The sequence below is a fragment of the Macrobrachium nipponense genome, chromosome 17 (assembly GCF_015104395.2).
Source record: "Macrobrachium nipponense isolate FS-2020 chromosome 17, ASM1510439v2, whole genome shotgun sequence".
In the NCBI taxonomy this organism is placed as follows: domain Eukaryota; kingdom Metazoa; phylum Arthropoda; class Malacostraca; order Decapoda; family Palaemonidae; genus Macrobrachium; species Macrobrachium nipponense.
In genome coordinates, this window is record NC_087210.1 from 6334215 (window position 1) to 6357631 (window position 23417).

The window sequence follows — 23417 nt, forward strand, 5'->3', positions numbered from 1 at the left end:
TTCCAAAAGAGAGAGAGAGAGAAGAAAGTCGGTATATATTTCTACAAAGCCATACTGACCTCATCGAAGTCCACCATCTTTTTTTCTTTTTTTTACCTCACCTCGAACTGATGAAAGTCCCGGCTGCTGTATTTTCTTTGCAAATATGACTATTCCTCGCCTCGAAGGAGAAGTCCTTTTCGGATAAGACTTCAATACGGAGCAACAAAATACAGGCTTCGCGGTACGGAATATACAGAGAAAACAAAACGGCTCGGGTACGGCTAATCCCCCTTCTTTAGTGGCAATACGAAAGACTCGACGGCAGAGGATCGGAAAATTCGAGAAGGGTACAGACAGATTTTCAAACTGCTGCTGCTGCTACTACGTCAGGAATTTGCCGCCAAGCGATTCTGCCTTTTATTACCGAGTCTTCTTCAGTCAAGTGTATTGTTTGTTTGTTTGTAGGGTGTTTTTACTTTGCATAGAGATCCTCTTTGGACGAATGGTTTTCGCGCTCGACTACCAATCCGGAGATCCGAAGTTCAGTTCTCGGCGCGGCCAACGCGGAATCAGAGGAATTTATTTCTGGTGATAGAAATTCATTTCTCGATATAATGTGGTTCGGATCCCACAATAAACTGTAGGTCCCGTTGCTAGGTGACCAATTGGTTCCTAACCACGTAAAAATATCTAATCCTTCGGGCCAGTCCTAGGAGAGCTGTTAATCAGCTTAGTGGTCTGGTAAATCTAAGATATACTTATTACGTTGCATGGAACCAGTGGTTATTCAGCAACGGGTCCCACGTGACTTCCAAACCACGTCGAGAGTGAACTTCTATCACCAGAATTCAGTCAAGAGTAGGTCTTGTCAATATGCGCATTCATAAAACTATCTTCGATTGTGCATTTTAAGTTGAGTATACCTGAGTTTAACCAGACCACTGACTAAGCTGATTAACCGCTCCCCTAGGGGTGGCCCGAAGGATTAGAGATTTTTTTTTACGGGACCTACAGCTTATTGTAGGATCCGAACCACATTATGTCGAGAAATCAATTTCTAATCACCAGAAACAAATTCCTCTGATTCCACGTTGGCAGAGCAGGAATCGAACTCAAGACTACCAAGTCGGTAGGCGAGAACGTTAACCATTCGTCCAACGAGGAACTAAAAGATTATAAGGCACGAAGAATGATTTGAACACCATCAAAGAATAATGCACTTGAAAGTTAGAGAATTACGAAAAATATTACGAATGGAATAAAATGCAGAATTGAATAAAATACAGAATTTAGGCCAAAGGGCCATGCACTGGGACCTGATGTATTCAGCGCTGAAACGGAAATTGACAGTAAAAACCTCAAAGCAGTTGCATTATGAATCATTGGTAGGAGAGGGTGGGAATTAAGATGGAAGAAAGAGACTATGAAAGTAGGTACAATAAAACGGATTGAAAGGGTAAGTACTGACGGTACGAGCACCCTAAGGGGGAAAAATATTAAGAACACCATCAAAGATTAATCTCTTATTCGGGGAATAAGCCTACAAATTACTTTGTTGTTCTTCTTGTTAGGGGGGGGGGGGAAGGAAAGGTCTATGGAAAACCTAAGAAGGTCTTAAAAAGGTGTTTTGCTTTGAGTTAAAGATACAGGAATCTTAGGATAGTGTATTTATGAATAATTTTCAAGAACTAAAATGTAAAAAAATAAATACTGTGCATGAAACAGTATAGAACAATTATTTCATATAAAATTTAGCGTATCTATTTTAATTTTTGTTGGTGAAACAATGCGCTATTTGACCGTAGATTTTAGCACGCGCCCCAAAGTAAGCTGGAGGACGGACCACCCTTTGTTTTCCTTTGCTAAGCTATTAATTGCCTTTACTTGGTCATGTTATTAAAATAAAAACGAATAATTTGGGAATAATAAAAAATATTTGTATGAAATAATTCTTAAGAAAAAACACCAATATGTCGAAATCATTATCCATCAGACGGAAAGAATTCCGGAATGCTTATATATTTAATAATATAATATAATACTTATATATATATTTATATATATATATATATATATATATATATATTATATATATATATCTATCTATCTAATCTCTATATTATTATTATATCTATTATCTATATATATATATATATATATATATATATATATATATAATAAAAAACACAACCTGGAAAATAAAAATGATAGAAGAAGAAACAAAACAAAAGTCAATTAAGAGTTTAAAAGACTTGTTCTTAATTCAGTTTGTGCGATATTGGCTTTTTCCCAGAAGGAACTTTCTACCACCTCCTGGACTAAATTAAATTTGCAGTTCAGCGTCTCTGCCTCTAAATTGTTTCGGTGACATTCTGCCAAGGTCGTCCTACTCCTCCTCCTCCTCCTCCTCACACTCGTCGGGACGTTCGCCCAAACCTGAAGAAGACTTCTCTCCATTGAATTTCACATTCCTCCTTTTTTTTTCTTCTTTTTTTTTACGACGTTTTCTCAAAATCTAACATTTTTTCAAAATAATGTTTTCTCAAAATTTCACATTTTCTGGACATTGTTCTCTCAAAATTTCACATTTTTTAAAATAACGTTTTCTCAAAATTTCACATTTTCTGAACAGTGTACTCTCAAAATTTCATATTTACTGAATAACGTTCTCTCAAAATTTCACTTTTTTGGACAGTGTTCTTTCACAAAATTTCACATTTTCGGGACAATGTTCTCTCAAACTTTCAAACTTTCTGAACAATGTTCTCTTAAAATCTAACATTGGCCCCTGTGGTGGGTTCGTCCCATATGAAAAGTCTTCATCTACTGAATAATAATAATAATAATAATAATAATAATAATAATAATAATAATAATATATGGAAGGAGACCCTCTTTCAAACAAGTCTTATTGAAAGATATTGCTGCATCAGCTGCATTCAACTTGTAAATAGCTTTCTCTATTTTTCTAATAATAGCTTTCTCTCTGCTATTACAACTGGCGAGTATTGCGCCGATATTACTCATCAGGAGGAGTCAATTTCAGGGATAATGGTTGCAAATTTATTTATTTGTTACAGTAAATGAACAAATAGGTCAAAATATAAGTTAATCTAGTGGCCAACGTTTCCCTCGGTATCATCCGAGCATGATCACGGCAGTGGATCGGAGCAGACTGTTGGTGCTGTCAAGATCTACTCAATATAGAGCGGCAGGTCAGCAGGGGGTCAACCGCTAGCTGCGTTTTCATTGGCCGGTGGCGCAATGCGCTCCCGCCATTGGCTGAAGGAAGTTTTCTTCAAAACGCTTTTCGTCGTTGAAGGTCGCGAAGTTGCAGACTAGCAGACCGTCGAGGCCGGGGCAAGGCTTCCCTGGGCGTTGCGTCACGACGGCTCGCGATGTCATTGGCTGCTGGGCTGCTAGTTTCATCTGGTATTCTTTGATCGGGGGTGTCGCTCGGTCTGGTATTACTTGTATTATTTATACACATAGGTTTCCTTAAGTTGGTGGGGAGGAAGAGCACTTCCTGCGTCGTATTCAATGAGGGCTTCTCTTGGTGATGGAGGAGTGCCTCGAGGAGTCGCAAGCGTCGCTGGTCAGGAGCCCTCCCTATTATCTTTATATTCTTGATAATACCGTCGCGGGAGATAGCTTCCTGGTGTGCTGTCATGATATGGTTTTTAATCGCTCCTTCTTGTACGTGGCAGGAAATCCTCTTGGACAGTTTCATATTAGTCATACCAACGTATGAGCAGGGACATCCACGGACGGGGCATAAGAATTGGTAGACTACATTCGACTGGTTCAAGAGGTCTCTTGCTGGGGGGTTCGGGTTGTTCTTCATAATAAGGGCCCGGGAACGTCGATTTTGGTAATAATAATAATAATAATAATAATAATAATAATAATAATAATAATAATAATAATAGCTTCAAACTTTTTCTCTCACTCACATGAAACTTTCACACTTCATTTCGCTAAGGTAAAGTTGGCTCAACAATTTTACCTTGGTTTCCAGAGAGACTCCATGTCTTTCCAGTTTCTGTCACCCACCTTGCTCCCTTTCTTGAATCACCTATTCAGTGACTGAGCTGAATTGAATATAGAATCTAGGCCAAAGGTCAAGCGCTGGGACCTATGAGGTCATTCAGCACTGAAACGGAAACTGAAAGTAAAAGGCTTGAAAGGTGTAACAGGCGAAAAAAGCTCTCAGTTGCACTATGAATCAACTGTTAGTAGAGGGTGGAAAGGAAGTTGGAAGCAAGAGAATATGAAAGGAGGTACAGTAAAAGGAACGAAAGAGGTTACAGGTAGGGGTCAAAGGCACGCTGCAAAAAACCCTCTGTGACTTACTTCATTTCTTAGCCTACCGCCATCTTTAATATTTACTCACAAATAACTATTATAGATTCACAGCAACCGTGCATCTGATGTCTAGGCGAGTCCCTTTGAACGCTCCTGATTGGCTGTTGATAAGCCAATCACAGGGCTGGAAACTCTCAGTCTCTCTCGAGAGATCACATAGGCAGGATGTATGCTCCACCTCCCCTGGGGGATACGTCTTTCAAAAGGATCCCTCAGGAAAAGTGGAACATACATCCTCCCTATGTGAACTCTCTCGAGAGACTGAGAGTTTCCAGCCGTGGGATTGGCTTATCAACAGCCAATCAGGAGGGGTCGTAAGGAACTGGCCTAGACATCAGATGCACGGCTGATGTGAATCTACGATAATTATTTGGGAGTAAATATTAAAGATGGCGGTAGGCTAAGAAATGAAGTAAGTCACAGAGGGTTCTTTGCAGCGTGCCTTTGACCCCTACCAGCAACCCATTTCGTTTATTTTACTGTACCTCCTTTCATATTCTCTATACATCAGATGCACGGTTGATGTGAATCTACAATCGTATATCCTTCAACCTCATCCAATCTTACATGTTTTATATTAACACTGGATATTTCTTCTTGCTGGCTTAATCTTACACTGGCTTTCTCAACCTGCAAACGCCAATTCTCTCACTAGTTCCTTGCAGTTATTCTTCCCACTTTTCAATTTGTGCTGTATATTTTGAAAAAATTAACCAATCCGCACTCCATTCACACGACTGTGAAAATACACCAAAAACAGTCACTTCACCTTTTAAATTCCACACTGACCGCCGTCTACTCTTCTTTCATTACGCAACAGTTTTATGTGTCGGTTACAGAGCAGTTTCCTCTTTCCCAGCGAAAAACTACGAGGAAAATGCCGGTTCCGGATTTCGTTTTCTCTGACCATTTCTTGCTTAGGATCTCCTATAGAAAAGGGATGTCCTCCTATTTAAAGTGTTTCTAAGACTTTGAGTCACTCGGTATTCCAAGGAAAAGTTCATCGTCAGCTCTTTGTACAGAGTCTAAACTGTTACCTCGTAAACTTAAAATATCGAGTGTGACTATTCTCATTTAATAATAGTTCCGTTCATACATAGTATACTCCAACTTGACAGCATTATATAAAGGATAAAATAAAGTAAAAAAAAAACATTAAAGTAAAGAAAAAATATCTATGTCTTAATGGACTTCTCCCGAAGTCTTTGACGATAAGGCCGTTCATTAATGTTTGAAGTCCCTATTTGGACGTTGGATCCACAAATCTTCTCTTTTATTTATATGAGTTTTCGTTCAAAATAGAAAGATAAACTAAAAGAAAAGAAGTTGCTTTTTAAGTTTTATTCTTCACGCAGAAGGAATCTGAGTAGAAACGTAGGAAAAATAAATCAACTAAGTCAGTCACAAAATTCACAGACTTACAGTGATTCTGGGTCAAAGTAAACATATTTTGAAAAAAAAAAAAAAACAAAAAAAAAAAAAAAAAAAAACAGTTTCTTCATTGTGGAACTCTTTATGTAAATCATTCTGGTCTCAATATCAAAGGCGTTAGAAAATAAGTTATTCTTTGTCCTTACCATCTAATTCTGAGACCCATTCATTTATCTGATTATATTCTCGTGTTCCTCTGCAGCTAATAAATCCAGCGCATGGAGTCTTAGGCTTACAAAGCCTCTGTAATCACAAAGTATTGGGCGCCCGGGATTGATCCCGTGTCAGGGGCGATCCTTAGCCCCGTTTCATTAAAGCTCAAACACAATAAAACCGGAACACGGCGGAAAAATAGGGAGAAGGAAAAGACGGCCTTCGCCCCGCAACCTTTTCGTCTACAGTGGAAAAAGAAGTCCGCTTTTTTCGGATTTTTTGGTCTTGACAGAAGTACAGTGAAAAAAAAAGGAACCAGATAAAAAAAAAAAAAAAAAAGGTAAAGAAAGGAGGAAGAGGATGAGGAGGAGTACGATATTCGATCGTTGGAAAGGTAATCAAGATGGACCTCCTTCTCCCAGCCCCCTCACGCCCCCTCCCCCCTTGAAAAAAAAAAAAAAAAAAAAAAAAAACAAAAAAAAAAAAAAAAAGCCAGTCTCGGCAGAATTCTTAATTAATCAGAGAAAGAATTCCCTGTAAAAAGGGGGGGTCGAACTCTATTGAAGAAGACCAACTGGGCACTTGTCATTCCTTTTGAAGAGTGGATCTCTCTCTCTCTCTCTCGTCTCTCTCTCTCTCTCTCTCTCTCTCTCTCTCTCTCCCCCCTCGATTCTAATCAAAGTCTAGCATTTTTTTAACTTTCTCTCCTTTTTTTTGTTTAAACTTTCTTTTCCCTTGAGTCAAATTCTCAGAGGGATGCCCAGATTGGCCGACACGGGGGGGAGGGGGGGTTGTTACCTTGCATGGGCATGAGGAGGGCCTTCCTGATTTGTTGGTTCGGTTAGAAGGCATTCTTCTGATGGAATGAATGTCTGAACAATTTTGCAATATGCTGAACGTCCTTGCCTGTAGATGTGGCTACTGATAAGTGCTTTGCTTTTATTAGTACGGTTGAAAAATATTCTTTTGTTGTAATTAATATCTGTATAATAATGGAACATATTGGAATTCCTTGTGTATAAGTCTCGATGTTGATCAATGTTTCTCTTTAATGTTGTAGGGATTCACGATGCAAATGTTTGTAGGTTTCACTGATAAAAGACAACTACTGGGCTTATCATTAACGTTATTGTGACGATCAATGCCTTTGCTATACCACATTCAATATTTTTTTTCTCACCATCAATTCCTTTTCTATACCTAAATAAATATTTTTTCTTACTATCCATGTTATTTTCTATGCCCCATTCTTTATTTTTTCTCACAATCATTCAGTATTTTTTCTCACTATCCATTTTATTTTCTATACCCATCAATATTTTTCTCACTATCCATTCAATATTTTTTCTCACTATGCATTCTACCTTTTTTCTCTCTCATTGAAATAGATAACCACTTGACCGGAAGAGCCAATGTCGTGATTTTTTTTTTTTTGACAGATGACATCGATAACGCACGGAGGTACAAAATGATAGTAAGTACGACTGCAAAGGGGATTGGAAAAAGATTGATAACTTCGAAAAATGAATACAGCAGGAACGAGAGACATACGATGTATCCGAGATCATAGACTAATGGAATTAAAAAAAACATAATTACAGGCACTGTTGTGGAAAGCTAAGCAATTATAGAACATCAAATTTTCGAGCAAAGATACAATCCATTACTACCCTAAAGCATTACGCCTTGTATTCTAATCAATCATTTGCATTTCACATAATTATTTATTATTTTATTGATTTATCTAATTTTTTTTTCTTTCTGCATTTCTTATTATCTACTGTAACTTTTTTGCAAATGAACAACAAGTCCTTTGGAAGTTTGGATCTTAAGTCACTGGCCCCTGTAAGGCTTGCTTGTTTCATAGAGTACGGGTTTATTTTCTGAATAATAATAATAATAATAATAATAATAATAATAATAATAATAACAATAATAATAATATAATAATAATAATAATATGGAGAAGGAAATCCACATTTACGTAAATGTAATTATATTTAAAAATTCAAAAACTTTTTAAGGATAGCTTTCGGGAATCTGCTCGGTTCCCCTTTTTTGACTGACAAGGGGAACCGAACAGATTCCCGAAAGCTATCCGTAAAGTTTTAAATTTTTTAAATTAAATATAATTACACTTACGTAACTGTAGATTTGTTTCTCCATTTGAAGACTCGTGCTACTATGAGGATTTTTAATAATAAATAATAATAATAATAATAATAATAATAATAATAATAATAATAATAATAATAATAACTGTCTCAAAACTGGAATTTTAATTTTTAGCCATCTTTACTGTTTTTAAGTACTTACTGCGTGGATGAAAACTTGACTTACAAATGCAAGGCAAAAGCCTTGTTAATTACCAGCAAAGCGAGGAGAGAGAGAGAGAGAGAGAGAGAGAGAGAGAGAGAGAGAGAGAGAGAGAGAGAGAGAGAGAGAGAGAGAGACTTTGAAGATGAAAAGCAGAAAATAGCTAGGATATCACTCCCGCACCTTTTAAGCCCGTATGGAACGCGTCGGACCTAGAGTCTGGCTGGTAGATTTCGCACAGCCGCCGGACGCGATAAGGACCATTTGGCAGGGATTAAACACGAGGGTTTTCGACCGTGTCGTTTTTGGGAAGCCTGTACGAGAGCATCTCTCTCTTTTTCACTTCGCGAGATATAGATAGAGGCTGGGCAGCGCAATCGACATCAAAAGGTGCCACAAAGACGGGGCAGTTCACTTCAAATTAAGATCGGGCGTTCGGCTGAATGAATACATGTGGCAGCGCGCGCGCGCGTGGTCGTGCTCGGGAATGTCTGACTGCGATGGGTATATATCTCTACTAAGTCAGAGGCAAGGCGGAAATGAAGAATTTATTATGCAAGTGATACACTGAAATAAAAAGTATAATGGAATGGTCTACTATGTCAGATGCAAGGCAGAAATGAAGAATTTATTATGCAAGTGATTACACTGAAATATAAATTATAATGGAATGGAATGGAATATGAGATTTAGGCTTGAAGCCAAACACTGGAAATAAGGGATTATTCAGCGCAATGGTAAAAATGATAAAACATCGTGGTATTAGCATTGAAAATGTATTTATCTCTTTTACATTTGAACATGACACTAAAAAGACTAATACTCCAGAACTTGTTTAATTGACTTATTTTATTCAGACGTGGGACTGAATAAAGCATGTTGTAAGAAAAAGTTGAAAGAATTGTACAAGAGAGAGAGAGAGAGAGAGAGAGAGAGAGAGGGGGGGGGGAGGGGGTTGGTCCGTTGGGTATGGACAGTGTGTGGGTGAGGGGTCCTCAACGCTTCTAGGAGTACTTGATATGTTTTGGCTATGTTAGCATGTCAAAATGGAAAGATCTAAAAATCCAATATGGTAATTCCAATGAAAAGCTCTAGATATTTTTGTAAATAATCATTAATACGTTCTAAAAATACATGGCGAACGTATTTCAGGGAACATTTCCGTTACGGAGGGAGGGTATAGGAGGGCGCCTTTCCACGCCATCCAAACTTCGGCCATATTTTCTTTTACGAATTTGAAAGCCATGAATAATGGCGGAATGTGTCGTCGGAATACGCGAGAGATATATTCCTTCCTTTCAACCCATTGAAACTTTCCTCGGTGTCTTTAGCAGCAACATGTGATACGGACGGTTGTCGTGGCGCTATCTTTCTAAACCGGCTCTTCAAAAGCCTCGAGAGAGAGAGAGAGAGACCAAAACTAGCGGAAACATATATGAAGTATTTCCTCTCAGCTTTATATACCTACCACTTCCCCGCCCACCCCATCCCCCTTCCATCCACCCGCTCCCTCACCCGACACACACAACACAACACCATCATGAACAGCAAGTTTTCGGTTTACATTTTCTAAATTTTTGGATGCTGCTGGAATTCTGGCTTCCAAATTTTTGCGATGTGCCATACTCGTCGTGTGAAAAGCTCAAGTATGAACTCGATTTATTTTAAGATTGCCATTTGCAATACACTGATCACAGCCCCCTCCTCCGCCCACCAGAGACACACACCCCATCATGTACAGCAAGATTCGGTTTACCTTTTCTCATTCTTGGATGCTGCTGGAATTCTGGCCTCCATTTCTTGCGAGGTGCCATAATTGTCATTTGTAAAAAAGCTCAAGCATGAACACGCAAATTTTTAAATGTTTGAGATTGCCATTTGCAATATATTGACTCCCCGTGAGCGATTTAATGAAAACCTTGGCTTCTAGGTTACAGTTGATAATTTCTCCAGCAACCACTGGATAAATGGTAGAATGTCTCTGTTCTCTCTCAACAATAGGACACCGAAATTTCATGGATGTTGACAGCCCCGGCACCCCCAACAAGGGTTTTTTGGGCGGTCGATATCTAGAACTAATATTTCTTGGGGGTTATTATCTTTATGATATTTAAAGTCTCTTGTTTATGTTTTTTTACGATTTTTAAGTCTCTTGTTTATGTTTTTTAGTCATCCCCAATGGGCTTTTACTAAACACGCCTTTGCAAAGGTGGATCCATACCGGGTTGATACACCCCCCCCCCCCCCTCTATGGGTCACTACCTAGGAAAGATGCCCTGGACCAAAACAGTGAAACGTGTTGCTCATAGCAATCTTCTCAGCGTCCCTATCAAGGTATTTCAGCAGACATGAATTCATTAACTAAATCTCTAACCATAGATGACAATCACTATTCTTTCTAATAATAAATATATTTGACGGGAAAAGTGACATCGTTAAGCTCGTTAAAATGCGGTTCGGGCTGAGGACTAACCATCAAAAAATCCGAAAGGGGAAAGTAAGAAATATTCTCCCTTCACTAAAAGAGAAAAACAAAAGTTGCTGCGTCTCAAGTTCGTCGCTGATGCTAATGAAAATAGTATTCTGAATCTAATACTTTCTTAATCTGTTTATATAAAAAATTATTCCCTCCCGTTCTACTTGACAAAAATCGGATCACCATCATATTCTTCTTGATTGATTTATAGGCTTAGGCATGATGCCAAGCACTAGGGCAACTAAGGCCATGCAGCGCTGAAACGGAAATTGACAGTGAAAAGGTTTGAAAGATGCGACAGGAGGGAAGCCTCGCAGTTGCACTATGAATCAATTGTTAAGAGAGGGTGGAAAGTAAGATGGAAGAAATATATGAAAGGAGTTACAGTAAAAGGAATCATAATATTCTTCTTCGGGGAGAGAAGTGAATAATGTTTGTCACAATCTAATGTAACTATGGTGCATCACTATGCCGTGATGAGTTAAAAGCCCTGTCTTTTAACTTATTTGCATTTTGGAAAAATATGCAGTATCATATACATTACTGTGTCTTTTAACTCATAATGTAATGTAACATGATCTGGATTCATTTACTAAATTTACATTAAAAGTAAGAGAGAATATCTCCACAAATACACGACTCAATAATGTAGATTATAATTTGCTACACGACATAACACAAAATACGAAGAAAGGTCAACTATATGCCATAAGTGGATTTTTATTATTTTTATTATTATTATTATTATTATTATTATTATTATTATTATCATTATTATTATTAAAGTAGATGAAACCTATTCACATGGAACAAGCACACCATAGGGGCCGTTGACTTAAAAATTCAAGCTTCCAAATTAAGTTGGTTTCAACCTCCCACCGCAGACCCCACACTGCACCAGAAACTGATCCATGATACAGGACCAGTGATTTTTCATCGTCCTGGAGGATGACCCGAGCCCGCGGCATATGAGTAGCAACCACGCCACTAACCGCTAATATACCAGCGACCCAGCATGTTGCAAGAGCGACTTACGCAACCAACCCATCTGGGACAGGTGATTCGAAGCAACAGGTCCGTCCGCCTTTTGCCAACTGAAGAGAAGTCCCGACTAACTAAAGAGGGGACGTGCCTTTATTTCCTAACTGCGCATAGAATAGAATATAGAATTTAGGCCAAAGGCCAAGCACTGGGACCTATGAGGTCATTCAGCGCCGAAAAGGAAATTAGCGGTCAATATGTTGAGAGGCGTAACGGGAGGAAAACATCGCAGTTGCGCTTTTAATCAATTGTTAGGAGAGGGTGGAAAGTAAGATGGAAGAAAGGGAATATGAACGGAGGTGCAGTAAAACGAATGAAAGGGGTTGCAGCTAGGGGGTCGAAGGGACACTGCAAAGAACCCTCAGTTAATGCCTACAGTGCCCCGCACCTTACTAATCATCAACAAAACAAGACAATTAATGCAGAATATGAAACTTGGATGTACTTGCTAAGCAGGTGATTTGCACAAAGGGACGCAATCAGAAATGCCTGCAACTACAGTGGTTTCCAGGAGCTGAGAGAGAGAGAGAGAGAGAGAGAGAGAGAGAGAGAGAGAGAGAGGCTCTCGGACCTGTTTTTGAAGCATTTGTTTTGGATGTTTTTATGCGCGTGTTATTTTCATATAGGAAAATACCAAAGACGTACCAATTCCTTCTAGTTGCGCAAGGTCTACCCCACTATCCTACCCACAGGACCAAATCCCTCTCCCTACCCTCATCAATCCACCATTCTTTTGCATTTATGACCTCCTCCTTCTCATACAAGGCAGGGCAACTGGCTTTATTCAATCCCAAGGGTCAAAAGAAATAAATAAAATCACTATTGGAGTATTTAGTCTCTTTAGGGACTTCTCACTTTCCAAAGATATTTCAGCAGAGGATCCGTTTCCTTTGTTTCGAGGAAAAATCTGGATATCTACTGGTAACACAGGAAAAGAATGCTTGGTATTAGCCAGAAAGGACGAAGGCTACCTACCCAGACTTCCTTCCTTCAAACGAAAGTGGAGTAATAAGTCACAGTAGAGGGGAAACGAATCTTCATCGGGGTTAGGTCAAGAGTCACTCGTTATTTACACAAGAACTTGTACATAATAAAAGACAACAGGTACATAGATAAAGGTTTTTACATTATCAATGCTGACTTGAAGAGCTATGTTAAAAGAATTAGCCTTAAGAGTTCAGTTCAAGTTTAATACATACATACATACATATATATATATATATATATATATATATATATATATATATATATATATATATATATATATATATATATGAATAATTATCACATCACCGTGATTCATATAAATCATTCGAGCTACAAATGTCCTTTAATATCTAATTCGCTCTACATCGGAATGGATGACATTTGTAGCTCGAATGATTATATAATATATATATATATATATATATATATATATATATATATATATATATATATATATATATATATATGTGTGTGTGTGTGTGTGTGTGTGTATGTGTGTGTTTATATATATATATATATATATATATATATATATATATATATATATTCATTAATTATGAAACACAGTACCTTTATTTGTCTTTATTACTTTCTACTCTTAAACCGATCACCATGAAAACACTTTCACCAACTCCGCCCTACATAAAATTATGAACATTTAAAACCTTTCACTTTATTCGCTTATACATCCAATTAAATTTAAGTCTTTCAAGGATGATTTTCAATTAGTGCTCACTCGAGCTTTTCCGTACTATAGAGCAACCCCCGCCCCCCCCCAACGCCCCCCCCCCCCCCCCACAATATTAAAAAAAAAAGATGAAAATAAGAAAACTGAAAAGGCTTTTCTGATGAGATTCAGTTACCCGAATTCTATTTAGTTAAGTAAACCTCCTCTGGGGAAAGAAGACGCCATTATTTCCCCCCCTACCCCTCCCCAGCCCCCAACCATTTTTTTCCTGCTTTTGGCCGATACGAAATTCCGCCTTTGACGTTTTATTCCCTCGATTCCACTTTCAGCAGAGGCCCACTCTTTTGAGATTTCCTCCCCCCACCCACCACACCCCTAGATCCCTAGTCCTCCCCCCCCCTTTGATCCCTAGTTCCCTTCCTTAGGTCCCCTAGTACCCTCCAGAGCAATAGTCGTCCCCCCCTAGATTCCTAGTCTCGCTAGATCCCTAGTCCCCCTAGATTCCTTGTCCCTCCTTAGGTCCACAGTCCCCCCTTGAATCCCTAGTCCCCCTAGATTCCTTGTTCCTCCTTAGGTCCCTAGACCCCCTTGAATCCCTGGTCCCCCCAGATTCCTTGTCCCCTCCTTAGGTCCCTAGTTTACCCCCTAGAACCATAGTCCTTCCTTTAGATTGCTAGTCCACTCCTTGATACCTAGTCACCCCCTAGATCCCTAGTTTCCCCCCTAGGTCCTAGTCACCCCCCTAAATCCCTAGTCTCCCCCTAGATCCCAAGGAACCCCCTAGATCCCTTGTTTCTCCCCTTTCCCCCCAGATCACTACATTTAGGTTGGAAAAGTTGAGTGAGTATGGCTATAAGTTATATAAATTGGGGGGGTGGGGTGGGGGTGGGGGTGGGGGGTGGGGGGGGGGGGGGGGAGGGGGGGGGGGGGGGGGGGGTTCGGTTCCTCCTTGTCGGGGAGATTTGTTTTTGCCGAGAGAAACGAGGTATGGTCGAGTGCAGGGAAAATGGAGAATGAAGATTAGCCCCATCACGGGGAAAATTGCGAGATCGATCTCCTTTCAGATTTACATTTGGTGTACGAGGCCTGCCTCGTCGTCTGTGGAAAATGCTGGTGTTCGTCTTCTGTGACGTCAATATCGTTGATGTTGGAAGAATGAAAATCGCTTTATGAGTCAGATGGGTGTGTGTGTGTGTGTGTGTTTGTATGCACGTATGTATTTATTATACTATGTGTCTATATGTATATATATACGCATATATATTATATAATATCATATATATATATATTATAATATATATATATATATTATATATATACTATAATATAACCGTGAAGGAAAACAGTTTATTTAATGATATATATATATAATATTATATATATATATATATATATATAGATTATATTAACAGTGAAGTAGACAGATATATATATATATATATATATATATATATATATATATATATATATATATATATATATATATATATATATATATATAGAGAAAAAACCACTTAGATAAATAATTTTTTACGAGATGAACCAGTACTTTTGAGAGTGATTTCGATTGTTTATATTAATTTTTTTCTGTTCAAATTACTTAAAAAAATGTCTACTGGTGTACGCACTTAAAATTTAACGAAAGTTTTAATGGTTACTACGATCTTTTTACATTTAATGCAAAAATGTGAGAGCATAATGGCATATTTAATGACACAAAATGGCAACAACAAACGTCCCTTTTATAAATGAATTCGATAAAAATAAAACGGAAGATAGCCAGGGCGGCTGGAGATACGATGCCATAATTCGCAGGTAGACGTGACATCACATTTCTAAGGAAAGCTGTTCATAACTTCTATTGGAAGAAATGAAAACTAAAACAACCTTCAGGAAGGGTGGAGGAATCACGCCATGTCTACATAAAAATTTTTTCTGTTTTGATCAATAACTTGTGAATATATTCGCGACTACTTTGGGAGAATTCAAATGACAAACGACGCACACAGACCGATCAAATGATGTATATTAGTGAAACGTTTTAAACATGGAAATATTTCCAACAATGATTACCATCGGTCTGATACAGCATAGCAATTTGATCATATACGTGACGTAGTAACGAAATTTTGGGAGGTTATTGTATAAAGAAAATATTTTAAAAATTAAGGACACTTGCTCAGTCATCTACGTAGATTCTAAACTGCTATGATGACTGATTCTTAGGCGTCAGCAGAGAGTCAATTTGAAAACGAGGTTGATGAATGTTAAAGGAAGACCGAAGATGCTGACAGTAAATAAATAAATAAACAAATAAATATGTAAATAAATAAATTAATTAATAAATAAACAAATACACCAGCAAACAAATATATAAATAAACCAACTGATTACGCAAACATATGTTCAAGTGAATACAAAGCAGATTAATAAATTAATAAATAAAAAATAAATTAGTAAACAAAAAGTAATGATCGCGTGGAAAATATAATTTAAATAATCAAATAATCAAGTAACTGATAAATAAACAGTTAAATAAAGAGAAAATAAAATGAATAGACAATGGAAAAATGAATAATAAATGATAAATAAATAAATGGTTAAGTGCATAAGATTAAAACTTACATAATCTACAATGAAAAGACTGAACGCAAATGAATAATGCTATTGACCTGAGAGATTATTTTCCGTATGAATAATGAAGAACTTGACGTATTGACTGTTGAATAATTCATCAAAAAAAAAGGTTCGACCATTTATGATTCTCTCTCTTAATCTTACGGCAACTCTCTCCACAAAAAAGGAATATATAACTAACCGGGTGACTAATTAATCTGTTCCACAACAAATGTTGATTTTACCGAGTGTATTTTTAACATTTAACCGAATACAAGATTAGATCACACGAACAAAATGAACTAGGGAACGAAACTGAGTAATAATGTCAGTTTGGTCATATCATCATTGATATTTGGAGTCTTCCAAAACCACAACAATTGCTGGACCCTACCTCGCCAAATTGAGAAAAATACGCTACGATAATGTTACAGGAAATTATTCTCAAAAGTATAAAAAAAAAATTTAATGACAAGTTGAAGATGAAAATAATGCCTATAACACAGGTGTATTTTAAATATTATTACTGAAGACTTTTGAAAAATGGGGATTTCACGATTTATAACACTCACATATGAGTTATATATATATATATATTATATATATATATATATATATATATATATATATATATATATATATTATATTTAATCCCTATTTCATGAAAAGGTTTTAATAATATATTACGCGCACTACACACACACCTTATGCTAATCCTGTAATGTCAGTTTGGATACTTGTACTATGTTTTTGCTCTGTTATGATCAGTTGTGCCTCAAGTAAAGGGTTGTGTAGACCGAAAGATCTTGGTAATTCTCGTCTTTTCATTTTCATCCGTGGCATCACCTTTATTATATATATTATATATATAATATCTATATATATATATATATATATATATATATATGATATATATATACGTAGATACATACATCTCACATCGAACAACGAAATTCGACTCCAGACTTTTAAATCATTCACCGGCTGAAACTCTAAGTCAGCCTGAAATTAAGTTTCGGCGAAGGTTTTTTGATGAAGCGTTTAATCGTTAAACTAGTTTTTTTAAGAGGGGCCAGCTTTTTATGGTTTATAAACCCTCTTAATAGGTCAATACGACTTGGCATTAAACACCGGGAACACACGGGTTCAATGCTAAAAAGGAACCGGGAATGGGAAATGGAGAGTCGTAGACCTGATTGTGCACCCTGCTTTTACGTCCGCGGTTCTCTTTCGTTCAGGAATTCAGGAATTCGGGAATCAGGAATTCAGGAATCTTGACGGAGTTCTTTCTTTCAGCTCCGCCGTCGGTTTCCTTATTCTCGCTCGGCCGATGATCCAGGATACGTTGCGTTAGATTGGAGGTTCAGGCTGGCTTGATTGCTCCATTAATAGTAAAATTGTTGGTGGTCGATAGGTACCCACGTGTACGTACGTATATTTGCATACATACATACATATGTATGTATGTGTATGTATGTATGTGTGTATGTATATATATATACATATATATATATATATATATATATATATATATATATATATATATATATATATATATGTGTGTGTGTGTGTATGTGTGTGTGTGTGTGTATGTGTGTAATTGTAAAAGCCTCAATACCCACTTAACTTCTCAGATTTGGTAAAAATGACCAGTAGATTCTACATACATACATACATACATACACACACACACACACACACACACACACACACACACACACACACACACATATATATATATTAAATATATATATATATATATATATCTATATATATATATATATATATATATATATATATGCGCGTGTGTGAGTGCAGAAGTTTGTGCTATGTGTGTGTTTGTACGTACGTGCCAGCGATTTGCTATCGCACTTGACAGAATAATTACTTGGCGAATACTATTAGATAGCTGCCTCAAAGGAAACACGAACAATAAAACAACATAATTCCCCCTTCAGTCCCAACAACAAGTAGTTTTTTCTGGATCCGCAGACGCGACTGCTAAGCCACGGAAGCGCATCCGAGGGGGGTCTACGTCGGCCTATCGGATTAAAGTGATCCCTGTACGGCGGGGTCTGAAGTGTTAAAATTGCCTGCAGCATTAGCAGGCCTTTGGGAAATGTCTCTCCCTCCCTCCCTCCCTCTCAGCGGTTGGTAATCAGTAAATGCTTAACATAGCTCGAGCTCTGTGTCCGTCAGATCTTTGTTCGTTCGAGGCCGCCCGCCTCTTCCGACCTCGTCGAAGCGGCCCCCCCCCCCCCCCAAACCCTCCCCAATCAAATGCCATTATGACCTTAAAATCAGTGTGGTCTAAAGGCCCTTCTCGCTTACCAGCCCCAACCCCTTTACCCCGTGAGACCCCTAGGCAACTATTACATTGTTTTATGTGTAGCGCCCGACTATTACATTCCTAAGTTATGGTTCAGCAGCGAAGGTGGCCCCAAGTTAGGGAGATATAACTGCAAATGCTACTCGGCCCGTAATTAAAATGGGTGCTTGAAATTGCCGAAAATGATTTGGTGGTACCGGTGCCAAGGCCTTTGTTCCGGATACCTCAGAACACAATCCCGTGAAATAAAAAAAGACGAAAACGAAAAGGCAAGGAAACAACGGGAGGGGAAAATGCGAGAAGAATTGTCAAAAAAATAGTAAAATACGTCGTTAGAGAACAGATTTGTGAAAAGGAGATAAAACACCTTATAAAGAAACAGATTTGTGAAGAAGATAAAAAAAACTTATAAAGAACCAGATTTGTGAAGAGGAGATAAAAAATATATATATAAAAGACCGAGAAGAAAAAGAGAAAGAAAACAAAATGACAGAAATAACGCCAACACAAAGCGACTTTCCCACACAAGATAAGCCGTAATCCTATGGTGTTTCTGGATTCCATATAAAAGGAGGGTAAGAGAGGCTTTTGTGATGTGAGAGAGAGAGAGAGAGAGAGAGAGAGAGAGAGAGAGAGAGGAGAGGAGGGGCAGGAGGGGGGCGTAGGCAGAGAGAGAAAATGCGTCCGGATCGCTATATCCCGCGACGGGAAACAGGCGTCCTCCGGGCCTATTTTATGGCTCTGAACGCCTTCCTGGGGTATTGGGTAGTAAACCCCGTCCCGATCTCTGTTTACTGACTCTTGATAAACACCCACGTCGGTAACAACTACTATACTACTACGACTACTACATGTATTTCGTTTTCGAAGACAGCTCGAACTCGTGCTGGAGGAGAGCCCTCCGGATTAGGCAGAGAATTCGGGGAAAAAAGAAAACTTTAAGAACACTCTCTTCAAGTAAAACGGCAGATATGAGCATAGAAAAGACGAGTCAGGGAAAAACACAAGACTTTGAAGAACACTTCTGGATTAATAGGACAGATTTATGAGCATGGTAACTGCAACCTGTTTGCATTTGAAATTACGCACTAGTATGGGCTGTGATATCTATAAACCTGCAGACTTGTTTTTCATTTTGATTAAGCTGGCCTTATGCCAGCACGGGGTCTTGCTCATAGAGCAGCCCGTAGACCCTGTGGACGCAAGCTATATGCACAATAGGCAACGTCAATTATGTTATATGCAAATTTACACTTCATTGTATTAACTGGTATGGTACCACAGAACAAATCACAAGATCATCGCAAACATCGTACCTCGACTAGAAGCGATCTGAAATAAGCACTTCAACTCCTTCCTATTATCTTGATCCTAAAAATAAATGATGAGAGCAACTGAATTAGTGTCGATCAAAGTTCTTCCGGTGCTGCGGCCATACCAGCTTATTTAAACTAAATATAAAGGCGAGAAATCTGGCCACAGTTTCGTGAACCCGAGAAGAGAGACGTGTATTTCGTTCATTCGCACTAAAAGCCCCGTTCATCTCAAGGTCTGAGATTTTATTATTCGCAAGACGCTATAATAGTCTTGCCACTGCGACGAGAGCTCTCTGGCGTGGCGTTTAAAGATTTGCCCTGTCGCCAATATTACAAAAACAACAACTGACCCGTGTGTGACAGACTTTTGAATGTCTTTGAGGCAAACCCCGAGGCTATAATTATAAGATTATAGGGGCTTCTCATTCCCAGGTACTTTAATCTCCTTCCTATTCGGCCCTGCTCTCGATCTCTCTCCATTCTAAATCTTACAGCTTAGTTAGCAAGCAACAGCAAAGCGTTAACTATTCTGAATGGGGTCTGTTTTAGCCCAAATGCCTATTTGCCATCAAATCTTCAACGCGTGAGAACGAATTGGCCTCGTGTTAGCTCTTGCGACCCAAGGGCCTGCGGGAAAAGGAGAGAGAGGTCCTCCCCTGACCACCAAGATGAAGCTCAGGGAGTTTGGAAAGAGGGGTCAGTTCCCTAACCTCCCCCCCCCCCCCCCCACCCTCCAATATCTCTTCTTCTCCCTCCTCTTCATCATTCCTTGGGGAACACTACATTAATTTGATTTGCCTCGAGGGCAATCAGGAAGGATCCCGGCGGGTTACCAAAGCAGTGATTGGCTTCGGTCCCTTGGCCACAATGAAGGCCAGCCACCTAACACTGATGGTGGCGGTGGAAGAACTGGGACGCCAAGGAGATGCAAATCCATCTCTGATGAATAGCTCACTATCCTAAGGGAACCTGACTATCCTGGCTAAGGTTGTTGTCAGACTAAAACCTTGTTGTAAAGCCACATGTTTACTGATAATAAAAATGATAGATCCTGCTGGAGTCTGTCTTTCAATTAAGTACTTTACATACGATCTAATCAATTCTGATAAATCTTTCTATTTGGCTAAAGGTTAGAAGCCTTCCATTTTTTTTATAATATACGGAGAGAACATGTGTTTGAAAGGGCATTCGATGAAATGAAAACACCAGCTAATTCAGCTAATTAAAACAATTGCCACAAGACTGGTTTATAGTCATCCATTTTTTTTTTATTATACCGAGAGAACATTCTATGTTTAGAAGGGCCTGTTATGAAAGAAAAACACCAAATATTTCTATACATTACCGCATCAGAATGGCTTCACAATTTTAATCTCAGTACCAAGTTTTAAAACAAGGCGAGATCCGACCTCCAGCTTATCGGAGCCAGTTAAAAACTCTACGGTCAAATAGTGCGTTGTTTCACTAACGAAAACTAAAATAAATTCGCTAAACTTTGTTAGAAATAATGGTTCTGTGCTGTTTATCATGCACATTATTTTTCACATTTTCATTCTAATAAATACATCATAAATATTCTTTCCTAAAATTCCTGTATCTTTAACTCGACGCGAACCACCTTTTTCAGACCTTTTTAGGCCTTTTTCATAGGGCTTTCCTACCCCCTCCAAACACCACCACCACCACCAACAACAACAGAGAAGTTAGTAGGCTTACTCCCCGAGGGAGCGATAAGGACGAAAACGCCGAACCACTGCAATGGGGGGGGGGGGGGGGGGGAACTAGCGAGCCCAGAACTTCATTTGGACGGGAAATCATAAATAAGATTTCACGGTGGCTTTGAAATACCCCCGATCTTCGTTACATGTGAAATATCGGAAATGAATCATTAGTTCCAGTGGCCAAAGCAATTAATCTGAAGCGCTTAAATCAACGGTAACTGACATTATATCCAGTACAAATTTTCCCCCACGCTAAAAATGTCATTTTACGAGTCGGCCGCGTTTCATTTTGTCGGGGAATATCAGAAATGGTCTGATATGACTTACGTACTATAATGGATTATTATATGAAATCTGTATTTTATCCTGTAACGTATATCACTCTATATATATATATATCATATATATATATATATAGATATATATATATTAATATATATATATTATATGTATATATATATATATATATATATATTATATGTATATATATATCTATATATATCTCTCTAGTATATAATATATAGGATAGTATATGTATTTTATACATCTATATAGAATACACACAAACACACACATATATATCTTAAAGGTAAGGTAATGAAATGGTAATCTCAGCTCTTTCCGGTTAGAGACAAGTCGGTTAGAGACAAGCGCTGGATTCCTTGAAGATACTGAAATTAAAAACAGCCAGGAAAGATGACCAGTGCACTTTGAGGTCAATGAACGCCTCGAAGATCACACGCTTCGGGCATGGGGCACCCGTGTTTGCTGGGTGAAACATAGGGCGTGTCTGTCTGTGTTCGTAATGAACGGTATATGACTTTTATTATGGGAGGATAAGTGCTAAGAGGGGGACTCACCGATTGCTTGTGACAGAGTGTGGAACATGCCTGGAAGAGGTGTTGTAGACCCATCAAATAAGGTAACGTAAGAAAGAACTTGAGAAAAGTTAACCTTTGAAGTGGTAATTATTGTGTTGGAGACAGAGAAGTGTGGTGCGGTACACATTCTTTTTGATTAACTTTCATGGTTAAAGTGGTGTAATAATTGTGGTCTCTTTATTTCAGATGGGTTCAAAGTCACCATATAGAAAAATGGATTCTCTAAGACTTTTATTGACTTATTAAAATTATATGGTTAGTCGGACATAATGAGATGAGAGGGGATACTTACTTAAACATGATTTTGAGAGGAAACGAGAGTTTAATGTTTTTTTGGGTCAGAGTTAATTCATTTTATTCCATTTTATTAATTGATTTTATTCCATTTTAATGTTAGCTAATTTGGGAAATAAAAAGTATAGTTTTTGTATCTACGGGAGTTTATTTCTGCCTAGCTTGCTCTTTCAGCCAACTCTCCAGAGAGATTCTGCAACGGAACAAGGGTAGGTGTAGTTACCTGTTCGCAGTCTGTTTCATTTTGTTTAAACGAGTATCATTTGGTCTTAAAAACCTGTTCAAGTTATATATATATATATATATATATATATATATATATATATATATATATATATATATATATACACCAGGATGTCCAATGTAGCCCGAAAGAACACTTACTTGAGAATATCCTTAAATCCACGGTAGCTTTAAGGATATCAGAATGATGTATGTATGTATAGAATGAATTGTCGATTTAATACAGAAGGGCTGAAGTTTATAGACTAAGGATTGTGAGGAAGAGTTGCACAAATCAGTTAGAGAGAAAAGATTTTGGAAGCGAAAGCTGATGAATGTTATGAGGGCAAATGGAAATTAAGCAGATGAAGCGATAAGTTAAGTATACCTTAGTTTACCAGACCACTGAGCTGATTAACAGCTTTCCTAGGGCTGGCCCGAAGGATTAGATATTTTTACTTGGTTAGGAACCAATTGGATACCTAGCAATGGGACCTACAGCTTATTGTGGGATCCGAGCCACACCGAGAAATTAATTTCTATCACCAGAAATAAATTCCTCTGATTTCACGTTTGCAGAGCTGAGGGGAATTGATGAA

The 23417-nt window shown here is 38.1% G+C and overlaps 1 protein-coding gene across 1 annotated transcript in view; it reads right to left on the minus strand.

Moving 5' to 3' along the window:
* Window positions 1-23417, minus strand: part of LOC135196484 (roundabout homolog 1-like) — a 695873-nt gene that overhangs the window by 12866 nt on the left and 659590 nt on the right.